The sequence below is a fragment of the Heterocephalus glaber genome, unplaced genomic scaffold, assembly GCF_053883595.1.
Source record: "Heterocephalus glaber isolate CG9 unplaced genomic scaffold, H.glaber_assembly_v1.0 deba00001504, whole genome shotgun sequence".
Lineage (NCBI taxonomy): Eukaryota > Metazoa > Chordata > Mammalia > Rodentia > Bathyergidae > Heterocephalus > Heterocephalus glaber.
The window spans coordinates 8,247,646-8,259,268 of NW_028258324.1; the positions used below are offsets into that span (position 1 = coordinate 8,247,646).

Genomic DNA, 11,623 nt, shown 5'->3' on the forward strand with positions numbered 1-11,623 from the left:
TTATTTGTTTGCTTTTTTGAGACAGCGTCTTGCTATGTAATTCAGGCTGGCCTTGAATTCACTGCATAGTCAAGGCTGGCCTCCAACTCCCATTGATCCTCTTACCTCAGCCTCCTGAGTGCTGGGATTACAGGCATGCGCCACCACACCTGGCCATTTTGATTTTAGTTTAATGCATGGTGAGAGGTGTGAGTCTAGGTTCAGTCTTATGCATGTGGACAGCCAGTTTTTTCAGCACAATTTGTTAAAGAGACTATTTTTCCTCTAGCAAAAGTATTTGGTCCCTTTGTCAAAGATAAGGAGTGTTCCTGGAGTTGTTTCTCCATCCTCTAGTCCATTGTTCCATTGATCCGAAAGTCAATACTATGCTGTTTTTATCACTGTAGCTTTGTAGTATAACTTGAATTTCAGGATTGCTATGGCCCCTGCCTTGTCCTTGTTGCCCAGAATTGCTTTTCCTATTCTAGGTCTCTTCTGATTCCATATGAATTTTAAGATTGCTTTCTCTAGTTCTGTGAGGAATGTATTGATATTTTGACTGGGCTTGTGACAAATCTGTATAAGGGTTTTGGAAGTGTGGCTATTTTGACTATATTGATTCTGCCTGTTCAGGAAGGGAAGATATCTTTCCATTTTCTGATGTCTTCTTCAGTCTCCTTTTTCAGAGTATGGTAGTTTTCATTGTAGAATTCTTTCACTTTGTTGGTTAGGTTAATTCCTAAGTATTTCATTTTTTAATGCTATTGTTTCTCTAATTTCTCTCTTGATGAATTTGTTATTGGTGTATAGGAACACCATTGATTTTTGGGTGCTGACTTCATATCCTGCTACACCACTGAATTGGTTATTAATTCTAGTCTTTTTGTGGAATTTTGCTGTCTTCTATGTAGAGGATCATGTCATCTGCAAATAATGATAATTTGACTTTTCTAAACATATCCCTTTTATTTTTCTTGTCTGATTACTCTGGTTAACTTTTTTTTTTTTTTTTTTTTTTTTTTTGAGGCAGGTGCAGCACCACTGGGCTAAATCCCCAGCCCTCTGGCTAATGTTTTGGGTTTTTTTGGTACCGGGGATCAAACTCGGGACCTTGCACATGCAAGGCAGGAGGGACATCTGGCTAATGTTTTGAGATCTATATTGAATGGTAATGGTGATAGTGGACATCCTTGTCTTGTTCCTGATTTTATAGGGAAAGCTTTCAGCTTCTCTCCATTTAATATGATGTTGGCTATTGCTTTGTCATAAATGACTTTTATCAGATTAAGATGCAGAACTTTCTACACTTATTTTCTTCAAGGTTATATCAGGAATGGATGTTAGACTTTGTCAAATGCTGTTTCTGTGTCAGCTGAGATGATCATGTGATGTTTGTCCTTGCTTCTGTTTATGTGATGTGTTACATTTATTGACTTGTCTCTATGGAACCAACCCTGCATCCCTGGGATGAGAACTACTTGGACATGATGTATGATCTCTTTGATGATATGTTGCCTTGTGTTTGCAGTATCATGCTGAGAATTTTTGCATCACATTCATTAAAGAGATAGGCCTGTAGTTCTCTTTTTTGGTTGGGTCCCTTTCTGGTTTTTGAATCGGGGTAATGGCAGCTTCCAGAGATGACTTTGGGAGTGCTCCTTCCTTTTCAATTTCATTAAAAGTTTGAAGAGTATTGGTTTTTAGATCTCACCTAAAGTTCTTGTAGTAGTCAGGAGTGAATCCACTGGGATGTGGACTTTTCTTCATTGGTAGTTTTTCCTTTTTTTACTTCAATCTCATTGGTTGCTATTGGATTATTCAGGGTTTCTATGCCTTCTTGGTTCAGCTTTTGGAGTTCATATTTATCTAGGAATCTATCCATTTCTTCTGAATTCTCCATTTTATTAGGGTACAGGTTCTCCAAGTATTTACTAATTATTATTAAATTCTGAAGTTCCATGTCCAGTACTTGGGGCAATCTGTGGTGAGATGTGGACCCCAAAGGGCTTGGGTGGCCCTATCTCTATGGCACTGCCCGTGGTTGTAGCCCTCATAGCCTCTCTCTTGGGCTGGCTTTGCTCATTCCTTGCAGCTTTTCTTAAATGATCCATGTTCCTGGCTTTTCCAACATCCTAGAGCAGTAATGGTGAAATTTTTAGATACCAAGTACCAAACTGCAACCTAAAAACCTACTTATTTATCGCGAAGTGTAAACACTATGGCTGTACCTGAATATTGAGGATTTATTTTAGAAAAAACAACTCATACATTAACATCTTTTGTCAAGAGAAAAACATGATAACACATGTGCCATAGGTTTGCCACCACTGTCCTAGAGTCTCCAGTGCACTTTTAGCTTTGTTCTCACAGCTTCACATACTGCCCTCCCAGGGGCAAACTACATGGCCTCCCAGGTTTTCTTTTGCAATCTGTGTGGAAGCCCCCCTGATCCCAGAATTCTTGCATTTGTGTGTGCATAAAACCAGCACCATGTGGATAAGGCCATGTTCTGCTGCCAGCTGGAGCAATAGCTGAGCCCTTTTTTCATCTTCTGATAGTTGTAGAGTTCTCTGAGTGTCTGGATGGCTGAGCATGGTGAACTGAACCTGGGCAAATCAATTCCCATTCCCTTTACTGCTGCCATTCTGGAGCATGGTGCTCTGGGGCTCTCTTAAAGAAAAGTCTTTCGCCTTTGCAATTTTGAGCCTGTGAAGTGTGGAGCTTTCTTTGTTCACATTCCCACAAGGCATTTTTCCTATGCTCCTGTTCCAAAGTACTTCTTTTCAGCAACCAAGTTGCCTGTACCATCTTTGCAGGCCCCAACCTTGCCAGAGCTGCCTTTCTGGCCAAACTCAAGACTTTAAAAATCATTCTGCTCAGCCACTTAGTTTTGATTTTCAAGGCTGAGGTGGCTAAAAGCAATCCCCCCAACAATAGTCATGCCACTGCCTCAACATTAGACTGCCTTGAAATTTCTTCCACCAGATTAATTTAGTCTATCATCCTTAATCTCAGGCTCCCACAAAACCGTAGGTCATGAGAAAAATGTAAACAAATTTTCTGCTAGAGCATAATACACATGTTATTATAGGGGAAAGGAGTCTTTAAACAGAGAAAGGTCTTTTTGGGCTTTCTGGCTAATCTGGACCAAAAAGAGTTAAAACTTTATTGAGGGAACAATTAACAAGACAAGAGAAAGCTGATAAACCAGGCAAGTATCCTAACCAAGTTATCTTGGCTACCTCTCCCCACCTTACAAAGGAGACAAAGGGTGGCCACTTCCTTTCTCATTCTCTCTCTCTATTTTTTTCCTATCTGTCTGTCTATCTATCTATCATCTATCCTATGTTTCCCTTTACTTAACTGTTAACTTGACCTTGTATATAAAGACCTCTTAGCAAAAAGATCTCTACAGCAAAAAGAACAATTTAAAAAAATTAAATAATGGGAGATGAGAAGGAGGAGAAAAAAGTAAGACAAAGGAGTAGAATAATAAGGAGTAGAATGATATTTGCACAATTAAAGGTAACAGAGAAAAAACTCCACTGAAAAATAGAAGATAAAAGAGAAACTTGAGAAAAGATAAATAACATGGAGAATAAAAATGGAAAAATTTAGAGGGAAAAAAGAAAGGAGAAAAAGAAAGTAGTATGAGAAAGAAAAAAGAGCTGGACATGGTGGCGCATGTCTATAATCCCAGCATTGGGAGGCTAAGGCAGAAGGACTGCCAGGAGTTCAGGGCCAGCTCAAGGCCCTGCCAATACGTATCCTTGCTCAAGTTGGTAGATAGGGAAGCTGGCTTGTGGGAGAAGTTTGAAAAGATTGGGAGATGCTGGACAAAGAAATAGCCCCAGAATGCCGTGAGCTGGGATTCATGGAAGATTCTGGTCAGAGCTCAGAAATCCAGAATGTTGACCTTAATGCAGCCAGAAAAGACCTGGCTCAAGAGGTTTCAGTTGGGAAGCACTCCACTTGGAGCTGAACTCCATATTAGCAAGACCTTGTCTAAAAGAAGGAAAGAAAGAAAGAAAGAAAGAGAGAGAGAGAGAAAGAGAGGAAGAAGAAGAAGGAGAAGGAGGAAGAAGAAGAGGAGGAGGAGGAGGAAGAGGAGGTGAGAAAGGAAATAGTTAAAGTAAAATCCTCCAAACCCGAATAAACAGTGAAAAAGAACTCAGAAAGAAAAATAAAAAAGGAAAATGAGTCAAAAAAGAGAAAAAAATTCTCTATTTTTTTTTTTGATACTGGGGATCAAACTCAGGACCTTGTGCTTGCAAGGCAGGCAGCAGAACCACTGAGTTAAATAACCAGCCCTTCTCTGTATTTTTTTTAATTTTTATTTTTTATTTTATTATTTATTTTATTTTCATATAAATTAATGTCCTAAAAAAATTGAAATAGAAGCATTAGATACAGTATTGCACAGAGCCATCTTGTTAAATGCCCTATTACTTCATCGAGTAATGGTGATATACACATTGATGGGACTGAGGGGACAGGAAAACTACAGAACAATAGAAGAAAACCACCACTGTTTCTGTGCACTTAAACTATGAATCAAAAGGTAAGATATCATACTTTACATATATACAAACATAGTCATGATTTAGAACATTGTTTTAGTTTTTTAAAATAGCTTTCCATAATTGGTTTGCAAAAGCAATAGATTCTCCCCTTTTTTTACAACCATAACTCTCAACTAATATCATTAATAGTAATAAAAATAAAAACAACTATTAATGTTAGATATAAACATCAAAATATAACATGAGCTGATTTTAAAACACTCTCGGAATGAGTGGAAGATTTATGTATTTTTCCTCAAAGTAAAATAAAATCCTTTCCTGACTTCCTTTGATAATGAATCATTATATTCTCACTTTCTAGTTTTAATCACCTGCTGTAACTCATCATGATAACCTCAATCATGTCAAAACACGCAGACAAGTATGTTTTCTTAATAGGTTTTACATAAATCCAGTTGATCCCCCAGTTTTACTTTTCTGGGGTTTTTTTATGATAGTCATGTTTGGCAATTGTATCAGCATCGTTTATTTAAATTCCTTCAAACTATTGAGTGAAATTTTCCTTGTAAAGTAGAAAGTAAAAGTTAAGGAGAGACACACCCTTGATTTAATTTACCTCTGCTGCAGATAAGCTTTTTATAGGCTCTCATTAAACTTAAAACTCTGATTCCATCTATGTTAAATAACTTACAGGAAACTTTTTTCTTTTGCTATGTGTTTTTCTATTCAGTATCTGACTTGAGTTAAAAAATGATAATCTTCTTTCACAAATATATAGCTACGGAGAGAGAGCAACCCAAGAGTTGGGAAACCATTGATTATGATATATGAATGGTACTTAGATATTTAAAATAGAAAATTTGTAAGTAGACATGAAACATATACAAACAATCCACTAGAAATAGCATTTCTCCATGAACCTAAATGCAGTGATGTGGAGCTCTGGCTGTCAGTAGAAAGCAAAGTGTTTCTGCCGCGACAAGAAGAGTCTCACAGAAGGGTACTAGAGGCTAATGCTGAGCATGTGCAGAGTGGGTACAGACACTGTAACTTGCACACATTGTTTGGGGGCTATCAATATAACGCTATAAACAATTACAAGAAGAAAAGGTTTGCAATTCTACATTGGTCTCCACTGATAAATATGCACTAAAATTCAGCAATTGGTGAACTGTCTAGAAAACACAAAGATTATGCAAGAGGCTAAGAGGAAAAATGATCAGAACGATGTAGTTTCCTTCCCACCCTCAGGTCAGCTGAATTTTGTGGAAGCTGTTGCACTGACTCATTTTCATCCTTCTGTCCCGTTCAGGTTTTCATGCTTATCTTTGCTTTAATTCTGGAGTCATGTCTTGGTTTTATTTTATAAAGCGATTTTCCTTTTTTCTGCCTACACACTTGTTCAGCTTCTTTTATTCTCTCTTGTAGAATAAGTTTATTCTCTTTCTTCCAAAAGTCTTTAAAGTCAGAGCTGAATTCATGCCAGATACTGAAGAAAGCATCTGGGGACACCTCCTTCTCTCCAATTTTTGGTTTCATGAAGAAATAGGCTGTAGTCTCCGAAAAGCATTTATGAGTCTCTGTCAGTGAAGTTTCTTCTGGTTCCTGGTCAATTTTAACTTGAATAATAAATTGCTCCATGTTTTCTTTGAAAGCCTGAGTGTGCTCTTTGGAGGAGACCTGGTACACTTTCCCTGCTTCAGTCTCACAGGCTTTCAAGTCTTTCTTGAGTTTTCTGAGATCTTTTTGAAAATCTTCAAACTTCATCTGTGAGGCCTGAAAAAGTTCCTGTGGTTCTGGCAGTGGAAAGACACACTGTTCTTTTCCAGCTTCCTCATCAAAATTTCGAAGATAATATGAAACAATGTATGACAAAAGGCTTCTGCTATTTTCACTGCTTTTGACTCCTTTCAGCTTGGGAAGAATGTCTAATCCAAAGCCATCCACCTATCCCCAAGTCTTATTTCCACCATTCATGTAGTTGCCAAATGCAAGAACCAAACCCAGAACCTGCATAACCCCTGGGCCATTTTTTATTATCTCACATAATTTCTGTAACAATTCCAGTTTGCAATGGTTGAGTAAATGCTTTCTGAAAATATGGACTGGAACAGGATGCAAAAAGCTCGCTCTGAAAAGCTGGGGATTAGTGACAGTTCATAAAGGAACTGTTCAGGTTTGTCTGGAGACTCGGCACTTTCCTTGTCTTTGGAGGATCAGCCATGCTTTTCATTTTTTTCCAGTTCATCTGACTGTGCTCTGTTCTCATAGAGACCTTGAAGAGTCTCCTGGTCAACCACAGAATTGTCCAAGTTCACAACAGCATGTTGTATGTCTTTCACATCTAAATGAAGACTAGACATTAATATTCCAACTGCTTATGATCTTTTGTTGCTTAATAACTTGACAACTTGTTTGGCCTTCGTCTTTGAGGTAGTGTCAGAAATAGGTTTCTTCTCTCCTTTACACCAGTTTTAGAAAATAATTCCTCAAATTCATGGCAATCTATGGATGGTTCTTCAATTTTTTCCCAAATAAGTGAAGGACTGGACTCTCTTTTACTATGAAGTTGAATTCTTGTCCAATAAAGAGGCTTCATTGGCTGACAAGGCTCTACTGGCTGCTTCCTACTCCCTCTGTCCTGATTCATCCCTAATCCAAACAACCCACTTGGCAATGGAGGAGGAAGAAATCCACAAACTTGTTGTGTTGGTAGAGTGCTGGCCCCAACTTGTGGGGAGAGTGGAGGATTTGATCCAGGGAGCAAAGGAGGTGGTGAGGGTGGGGGAATTCCTGCCCCAGGGGGAGGCAGAGGTGGGGCAGGAATAGGCAGACTACCCATACCTGGAAATGGAGGAGGTGGAGGAACCCCAACTCCAAGAAAGGGAGGCGGGGAGAGGAGGGGGAGGGGGAGGAGGTAATCCTACTCCAGGAAGGGGAGGGGGAGGGGGCCCTTCTTTGTATTTTTTAATGAGTGGTTTCCTTCCAGGATCTGCAGTTTTGAAGTTAGCAAGACATAGTTTTGTCTGACTAGCCTTATGGCCCATGGGTTTGTGAGGTGTACCCCATTCCAGGGGCCCCTCTGTTTATCTTAGTCTGTGGCAATGTCCCTGCTAATATGCATCCTTGCTCATGTTGGTAGAAAGGGAAGGCAATCAGGCTTCAGATCTGTGATGAATGTAGGCAATAGGGGAAGGATTCCAGTATTAGATGGCAAAGCTGGCCCTGGCTTCTGGCTGTAGGAGGCTGGCCTGCATACTTCCTGGCCTGAGCCCAAGCTTCTCAGAAGCTCTCTTGTAGCCTGCTCCCTCTCTGCAGCTGTCTTCCCTGGCTGTCTCTCACCCAGTGATTGAGGGAGGACAACATTGGGAGCCTTTGCTTCTGGGGAGCCAAGTTCCCTTCCCCTTAAGCTGTGAGCTGGGGAGAGTCCAGATTGTTTGTTTGTTTCTTCCTGTAGCTGAAGGTTTTTAAAGTTAATGCTACTACTAACACTATGGAAAAATAAGATAAAGGCTCATAAAATACATTCCAAGATATCAGTTGCCCCAAATGCAAATTGTCTTAAAAAATGTCTTAGTTCAACTACAAATAAAACAGTATATACCATGGTAAAAAAAATAATCTTAGCCTAGTGAAGTCTGTCCTAGTACTATGCTTTCAGTTTATTAAAATCACATTTTTAAATCCATAAAGCAATGACTCACATCAAACGGTTGCTATTTCACCTTTCTGAAAGATCCCACTGGAACATAATGGGTATGATCAGCCCTAAATTGTCATGCTTTCTGTCAAGTCACTGCACCTAACCCATGCCATTCTGAGTCAACCCATTCCAATGACTAATTACAATAGGCCATAGAGTATGGTTAGGGGACCCTCTGAACCTTCAGAGGGTCCCTGGGACTCTTCAGTGGATTTCTGAAATCTATTAAAAAGCCTATGGGATCAAAGCTGTTTTCACAACAATACTAAGATTTTTTTTCCATTCTCATTCTCTCATTCATTGGATTTTTTCCAGAGGCTACATGGTGTGGTGGTATCATTGCTCTGATGGCAAATTGAAGTGTGTTTGTATATTCTTGTGTTTAAAATTTTTATTTTGGGCTGGGGATTTAGCTCAGTGGTTCTGGAGCCTGCCTCACAAGCGCAAGGTCCCAAGTTTGATCCCCAGTACCAAAAAAATAAAATAAAATAAAATAAAATTTTTGTTTTAATTTTGAATATAGCAAACATCAACAGCTATAACCCACATAAACAAATGCTTGTAAGGATATACAATAATTCTTAAGAATGTAAAGGAGTCTTGAGATCCAGTAGTTGAGGAAAAGTTAATGATTCAAATGTTTTATTCATTCAACAAAAATTTTTTGATACTCTACCATGAACAGTCCTTGGGAACACCAACTTTAAGAGACCAAATTCCTGTCTCAAGGAACAGATGATCTTTTGTGGGAAAGATAAACACTTTTAATGTGATGAATTGAAGGAAACACTGAATATTATATATAGTTTCTCAGAAGAAGAACATTCATTTAGTCACTTATTAACCTAGATTTAGCTCCATGGAAAAGCTGTGAAGGAAAGAGAGAACATAATGTGTTCTAGGGAGCTACAAATAGCTGGATTCAGATATCCTGAGTGTGAAAAATTTCTTTAAAAACATATCTTGGTTCTCTAGCTACTTTTGCAAGTTTGGTTACTGTTGTTGGACCATACTCAAAGGGTCCACTGAGTATTGTATTATAAATGCTTTACAATTGGCTCTAAAAAGGAAAAGAAAGTTCTGATTTGTAGCATTTATCAATTTCCATAATGAAAATACTTCCACCATGGCTAATGTCAAGCTACTAACATGACGCTACTTTATAAGGAGTCAGAAAGAGATGAGCATGTTCTTTCATATAGACCATTATATAGTATTTATTACATACAGATACAAGAGTAGATACCCTGAGGAGCACAGATAATAACTAAATATAGTGAAATAACTGGCAGTGATGAATTTTGAGTATTTTCATCTTTGTTTCAAATATACTTTAAGTTTGTATAAGTTAATAACTATAACAACCAGTCAGAAAAAATTCCTGAAAATTTAACAATCGTTTCTCTTTTTTCTTTCATTAAAAATATATATATTTTTAAAGCAATTGTTTCTTACAAGCCAGTATCAGCAGGATGCAGTGTGCTAACTGGGTCCACTAATATCATTAGTGCCATACTGTCATTATGGTGTCACTGCAGTTTTCTCACTGTTGAAGGAAAGGAATAGGGGACATCCTGGCTGAGAGACAGGTGGGGAAATTGTAAAACTCCAGTTATGGGTGTGGTAATGGATGTGTGTGTGTGAGGGCTGAGTACATTCCTCCAGGCACCTGAATGTATCCTGCAGGCCAGGAGCTCTCTGCACCCAGTCCTTTGCAATTTTATGGAGGGTTCATTACAAAGGCACAACTGATTGCAGCATTGGCCATTGGTGACTAACTCAATCCTCAGCCCTCTTCCCTCCTCAAAAGTCCAGGAGCACTGAGATCTGAAGCTTCCAACCATTTAATCACACCAGTTTCCCTGACAACTAACTCCCATCCTGAAGCTACCTACCTAGGTGCCTGCCAAGAGTTTCTTCTTTTTTTTTTTAAGGGTGCTTTAAACAATTTATTTAACTGAAATGTCATATACTGACTTCCATTTATTTTGATACATCTTGTCCCCAAGGTGATTCAGAGATCTTCAAGCCAACATAAATATTTCATAAATATTTGGCCATTTGGGTATACATCTGCACAATACCTCACATCTTTCAGCAAGAAAACACTGAAGAGTAAAGACCTGACACAGTTAACTGGCTATAATGAGAATCTGCTCCAAATATTTGTTTCTCTGAGGTAAAGGCACCACACACCTGTTCAATTAAGAAAACCATCCTTACAACACAGGATGATTTTTTATTTTGAAGTAGGGATTAGGGCATTCAGCCACTAATTAGGTGCTACATGGCAGAGCTACATCCCCAGTTTATGTTATGAATTCACAGGGAATAGATTCCAATAACTCAGGCTCCTTCCCACTGGTTCTCACAAAGTGCTTCTCTGGGTGGGGCAGTCTGGTGCTTCAGGTGAACCCAGGTACCTTTCTCTTTGGCTTCCTTCTTTTTCTGATCATTTCCCTTGACTCGTTTCCGGGAAGCTATCTTGACTCTTTGAAAGTGTTTAATATGCTCAATACGCACATTAATCCTCTTGGCAAGTATCTTGCCCTTACTTGCTTGTTTACAACAATGCCAACAGTATGCTGGGTAACATTGTAGACTCTTCTAGTTTTGCCATGGTAACATTTGTGTGGCATTCCTTTTTGAACAGTAATCATTCCCTTAATGTCTACAATATCACTCTTTTTACAGATTCGCATGTATGTGGCCAAAGGGAAAACCCCATGTTTTCTAAAAGGCCTAGAGAACATATACCAGGTTCCCCTCCTCTTTCCCTTTGTGTTCGTCATTTTGGCAAATTACTGGAAGATGGCAGTTCCAGCCGAAAGGGAAGAGTTTCCTCTTTAAAACAAAAGATAGCTCCTATCACCCAGGAAATCCCCAGGGATTGAGGAGCTCTGTGTCAGACACTCCTATCATTCAGGAAACTGAAAGGTCTTAGGCATTCTGTGTTAAAAACCAGGTCAAAGTCCAAATAGTAGAACAAAAATTCTTCCAGCACCCATATCTACAAGAACTTTAGAAGTGCTTCCTCAGGAACTAAGGACAGAGATCAAAAATATATTTCCTATTATATCACAATATCACAGCTGCTATTCCCATGATAGAATTATACTACTATAGCATGCAGATGGCAATAGCCAGATCCAAAAAAAGTAGTTTCACTTTCTGTCTGGCTCCTTTAGTGTGTGAAGGAAACCTTTCCCAGAACCTCTACTCACTCCCCTTATATTTTATTGACCCAAATTATATTACAACACCATACCTCAGTGAATAACTGGCAGGATGTAGGTCCACAATGACTTACATGCCATCATTCATCCTTAAGAGCAAGGAAGAGGCCTCATCCATAAAGCACATGATTGTCTGGTACACCATAACATTTAGGTTCATGGCAAGAAAAAATGTGGAATGG

General features: G+C 38.9%; 1 pseudogene; it reads right to left on the reverse strand.

The window, feature by feature from the left end:
* Positions 1 to 5,561: 5,561 nt before the first annotated feature.
* LOC147825232 (formin-2 pseudogene) lies at positions 5,562 to 7,549 on the reverse strand (annotated as a pseudogene).
* Positions 7,550 to 11,623: the final 4,074 nt, after the last annotated feature.